At 39.6% G+C, this 6,078-nt stretch overlaps 1 non-coding gene across 1 annotated transcript; it reads right to left on the minus strand.

Moving 5' to 3' along the window:
• Positions 1-282: 282 nt before the first annotated feature.
• Positions 283-389, minus strand: LOC120087470 (small nucleolar RNA R71). Its single transcript, XR_005484610.1, has one exon. It is a non-coding gene; the product is annotated as a small nucleolar RNA R71 (small nucleolar RNA).
• Positions 390-6,078: the final 5,689 nt, after the last annotated feature.

Raw genomic sequence — 6,078 nt, forward strand, 5'->3', positions numbered from 1 at the left:
AAGATGAAGCCAATAATGTTACAAATGATACAAACAATAGGATAGTTCAAAGGACAGCATGGTGAAGATTCGAACGGCCATCTACGAAGCTTCATTGAAATTCGCAACGCTTTTGTGTTCCCTAATATTTCCCCAAAAGAGGTTCGACTCACGTTATTTCCATTTCCACTACGCGATAGAGAAAGAAAATGGGCATATTCTCTTGAACCAAGAGAGATAACGTCATGGGAACAAGTTGTGGAGAAATTTATGAAGAAGTATTTCCCTCCCACATAAAATGCCAGAAGGAGGAAATTGATTACCAATTTTGAATAAGAAGAAGATGAATTGCTCAGTGACGCATGGGCGAGATTCAAGAGACTAGTACGCGACTGCCCACATAATGGATTACCTGATTGCCTCCAAATGGTCTATCATGGACTCAACTCTGAATCGAAGACAGCTGCCAATGCAGCAGCAACAAGAGGTCTTTTAGACAAAACATATGATGAAGCAAAGAATATTCTTGATCGCATCTAAAAAAACCACGAAGAGTGGCAAGAAAGCAATCAAAGAATGAAGCCTAGAAAAAGTAATTCGAGTACTGGTTCTATTGCATCATTACAAAATCAGATGAATGTGATGATAAACTTGTTGCAAGGCATCACAATAGACAATTTAGGAGCTCGAAATGGGCAAGTCAATGCGATAGAGCAAACAAGCTCCAACTGTGTCATATGTGAAGAATCACATTCTTTTGAGGAATGCCCACGAAATCTTTAATCAGTTTACTTTTTCAAAAACAATTCTTTTTCAAACACTTACAACCTGGGGTGGCAAAATACCCTAATTGTTCTTGGAAAAACAAACAACAACAAGGTAGTCAGCCTGTGGCTCAGAGAGAGGGACCGCTAGGGTTTTTTCCATAGATCTAATGGACAACATGAAGGAAATCAAATTCGCGATCTCCATGAGTAGCGGAAGAAAGATTATTCAAAATTACAATCATGAATGAATAAAACATTTACAGTCGACTTTAAACAAACGGTATACAATTCATACAGAAATTACAGCATGAAAAACTCAAATGAACAGAGAGCAAACTCTACGCACATTTGAAGATGCATCTCCACGCTCCATTGCGTGACTGCTCGAACAATAACAACTTCGAACGCCCAATCTACACGACCACAACACCGCATTACGAACATCGCACTCATCCTCAATGATCGCCTCGATCACGAACTCCTCCACAGCATGAAAACCTCGACGGTGTCGAGTTGAGTCTGACACCACCAAGAAGGCTACCTTGATATTCTCAGTGTGAGAATCCAGAGGGTGGGCTTTGTTTGGATTTGGAATGAGGCTAACAAAAGAGAAAACACTGATCGTGTACATGATTGGGTAAGTGGGAGATGATGGAGATCTATCGTATAGGTCGATGCCTAATCGTTTTGATAAAGCTAAGCGATCGTCTAACAAAAGCTATGCAATTTTTTAGCTCATCCTTTAGCTCGGTCTATCGCCTACAGACTCTACACGATCATTTACTTAGGGTAAGTGATCGTCTAGCAAAACTATGCGATCGTTTAGTAAATACTACACGATCATTTAGCTCACTACTGTACGATCGTTTAGCTCGCCCAACCGTCATTTAGTAAATCCGTATTTACTTGATGACTACGTGAGTTTCTTTTGCGCGAGAGAGAAAAAAACTTTTTATGAACACTTCAATGTTTGTAAATCATCTTTTCAAAATAGGAAAAACACTTTCCTTTTAAACTCACGGTTACCATGATTTCGATAACCACCCACTCACTTGGTTATTAAATAAAAATAATTAATTATCCAATAATTAATATTATTATAAATATAAATGATAACCAACTTATCATACTATATTTATAACCTATAGTTTTAATATTTCTTCTCATGAAACATATAAAGCATAGTTCTTTTTCTATTCCATGGTACTTAATGTAAATCTCATTTACATCAATCCTCCACTAGATGTATCTCATACATCATATCGATTATATCATATATAATCAAAATACCTCTTGTCAATTTGAACATTTCAAATCAACACTAAGAACTGATCCTTAACTGAATCCATTGAGCTACTAAGGGGACCTTATGGATCTGTAGCTCGAAGCTCCAACGGTACGTGAATAACTGACTAAACTCTTTAATCACGGAATCCACCATCCGTTAACTGCTGGACACTCCACTAAAGATCGATGACTGAACTCTCCTTACCACAGATATATTATGTGTCCATCTTAACCAATTAGTAATGCAACAACTCTTCACAGGTCGCTCATAAGTACAGTTGAGCCAATAACCGTTATGCCCCTGTAGTTACAACTGTCTCCTTAAGTACCACTGATCCCTCTAATGAACATAAGTCATAGTCCTACTATGACTGAGTCTTCTCTTTCAAAGAGAAGTTGTGGCCACTATGTTCAAGCCCCGGAATTAGCCCTTAAGGGAGCAATCTCTCTACGTATCCCTACTTCAGGAAAGGAGTGAATTCCATCTTGGGATTGAGTTCCCAGCTCCCAGATCAGACAAGTCCTCAAAAAGGTAGGCATGTTGAGTTGGTAATCTGGCCACTCTCACCCATACTAATCAAAAGGACCACCCTCAAAGGCAGGAGTTCTCAAAACACTTAGGATTGAGGTCGTGTCACATATGGTCGTTTAGGTGAGATGCAAGTCTTTAGTATCAACGACGTTATATACAGAGTCTAGTCATCTCGTGGTCTAGGTCTTATACAAACTCTTTGTATAGGACACCCCCGCTCACATGTCTCCACATGAATGGTTAGGATCAACATCTGTAGTAGTTTACAACACTTGCAAACTTCTACAAAGCGGGCCGTATCCGTAGTGTAAACAGGATCAGGTATCCCACTTTAATTCTTATATTATAGACCTATTTAGGTTATCACTTAAGGCATGATCCACTTGTATATCACATATACATGCTTAAGTTCACATAAGATAACCAAGGAGCTTTGTTTATTGGATATGAGTAAATGCCAGAATTAAATAACAATTATTTTATTCATTAAACAATGTGTATCTTTACAAAATAATGAGACTTCGGGAGAATTAGGACACCAATCCCAACACAACAACAAGCTATCAATTCTCAACCACCATCGTCATCATCCTTGGAAAACTTGTTGAAGCAATACATCGAAAAGAATGAAACAGTCCTTCAAAACCAAGCTACATACATCCGCAATTTGGAAATTCAATTGGGACAAATTGCGAGAGAGCTAAAGAACAGACCCCAAGGGACATTTCCTAGCTCAACCGAGCTTCCACGCAATCCAGGGAATGACGGGAAAGAACATTACCAAGTAGTCACCCTAAGGAGTGGAAAGGCGGTGATAGAAGTCAGAAAGAAGCCTCGCAAGACCGAATCAAAGGAACAATCTATGGTTGAATCAAAGAAGCCTCTATCGCAGACTGAATCAAAGGAGTCCGAGACTAGGGAACCAGAAGATGCGATCAACTCTAAGCCTCCAGACCATGAAACATTGGGAGTGCAGCTACCTCCATTTACTCAAAGATTGAAAAAGAAACATAACAGTGAAGGCCAATATCAACGCTTCTTGGAAATATTGAAACAAAGCACAAGGACATTGTCTTGAAGAAGAGAAGCATGGGAAGATTTTCCATGGTGGAATTGACACAAGAATAAAATACTATAATTCCACCAAAGATGCGCGACCTAGGCAGTTTTACAATACCCTATTCAATAGGAGGAATCTATATTGGTCAAGCATTATGCGATCTTGGGGCAAACATAAACTTAATGCCCCTTTCAATTTTCAAAAGATTGAATGTGGGACAACTAACACCTACAATGGTGACTCTTCAACTCGTCGATAGATCCTTGGTGCACCCTAAAGGGAAATTAAAGGATGTCTTGGTAACAATAGACAGATTCATTCTACCTGCAGACTTCATTATCTTAGATTATGAGGCAGATAAAGATGTTCCAATCATATTGGAACGACAATTCTTGTCTATTAGCCGTGCTCAAATAGATGTGCATAAGGGAGAAATCATAATGAGCGTCAACAGAAAGAAGCTCAAGTTCAATATTATCAAGGCAATGAAGTTCCCAGATGAGGAAGGCTTATCAGATTCTGATGATGAACAAACTTGCGTTGAAAATTGGGAGTCCGAGGAAGAGAACAAAGAAAGAAAGGATGCGACAACATCCATTGAGACTTGCCATGCGATAACAGAGATGTTGAAGAATGATGAAAATGCTGAATTTGGATGAAGAAAGAAAAGCACAGAAGCCCTCTTTAGAGCAACCACCTACACTAGAACTAAAAACTATACCAACCCACTTGAAGTACGTATTTCTAGGCCAGAATGAAACCCTACCAGTCATCATATCCTCTGCGTTACCTAAAGAAAAAGAAACTGCGCTGATCAGTGTTTTAAAGAAATATATTAGTGCGATTGGATGGACGCTCATAGACATCAGAGGTATTAGCCTAACGTATTGCATGCATCGAATCCTGCTTGAAGAAAATCAGAAGGGCTCAATAGAACCTCAATACAGACTGAACCTTGCGATGAAAGAGGTTGTCAAAAAAGAAATCATCAAATGGTTAGATGCTGGCATTATGTACCCTATCGCAGATAGCACGTGGGTCAGCCCCGTGCAATGTGTTCCCAAACAGGGGGGATGACAGTGGTTCCTAACGCAAACAACGAATTGATCCCCATGAGGAGGTTGGCGGATTTATATAGACTATAGGAAACTAAACGTGGTGACAAAGAAAGATAATTTCCTTTACCTTTCATTGATCAAATGCTCGACAGATTAGCGGGGAATGATTATTTTTGCTTCCTTGATGGGTACGAAGGCTATAACCAAAATATGATCGCACTAGAGGATCAAGAAAAGACCACGTTCACATGTCCATATGGAACATTCGCCTTTCGTCACATGCCTTTTGGATTATGCAATGCACCCAATACATTTCAAAGGTGTATGATGGCGATCTTCTTCGAGTACCTTGAAGACTTGGTTGAAATCTTTATGGATGACTTCTCAGTCTATGGATAAACATATGAAATTTATCTGTAAAACCTGGAGAGAATATTGAAAAGATGTGAAGAAACTAATCTGGTGTTGAACTGGGAAAAGTCGCATTTTATGGTCAAGGAAGGAATTGTGCTAGGGCACAAGGTTTCAAGGAATGGGTTAGAAGTGGACAAAGCAAAGGTTGAAGGTATAGAAAAACTTCCACCTCCAGTGAATGTGAAAGCTTTGAGGAGTTTCCTAGGACACGCGGGGTTTTACAGAAGGTTTGTAAAAGACTTTTCCAAAATCGCTCGACCTTTGAATGCGTTGTTGGAAGCTGATAGACTCTTTGATTTCGAGTCACACTGCCTCACTGCATTCAAAACACTAAAGGACACTCTGAATACAGCTCCAATTCTGATCGCACCTAATTGGGCGAAGCCATTCGAACTGATGTGCGATGCCAGCAGATACGCGATGAGGGCAGCTTTGGCACAAAAAGTGAAGATAATGTTACACCCCATCGCATATGCTATCCGAATGCTAAACTCCATGCAGGTGAATTACACCACCATCGAGAAGGAACTTTTAGCGGTGAATTTTGCGATTGAAAAATTCAGATCTTATTTTTTGGGGTCAAAAGTGATTGTCCACACAGACCACTTTGCGATAAGATACCTGATGACAAAAAAAGATGCGAAGCCTAGATTAATCTGATGGGTTCTCTTATTTCAAGAATTTGATATGGAAATAATCGACCAAAAGGGAATAGAGAACAAGGTCGCTGACCATTTATCGCGATTAGAAAATCCAGAAGTGGATCACATCCAATCAGTGGTGAATGCCTCATTTCCTGATGAGCAGTTCTTAAGATTGAAGAATGATGCATTATTTTATTAAGTGGTGGATGATATGCGTTGATGGACTGTGTTGTGCACTCAAGTTTCCCTAGCGGAATTCAAGTGTAAATTCCTCTGAGTTTCCTGGTAAGTCCAGGGACGAACACAGGGACTAGTGAAAATAGATTGCGTTGATAAT

Source organism: Benincasa hispida, chromosome 9 (genome assembly GCF_027475165.1).
Source record: "Benincasa hispida cultivar pf3 chromosome 9, pf3_genome.v1.1, whole genome shotgun sequence".
NCBI lineage: Eukaryota > Viridiplantae > Streptophyta > Magnoliopsida > Cucurbitales > Cucurbitaceae > Benincasa > Benincasa hispida.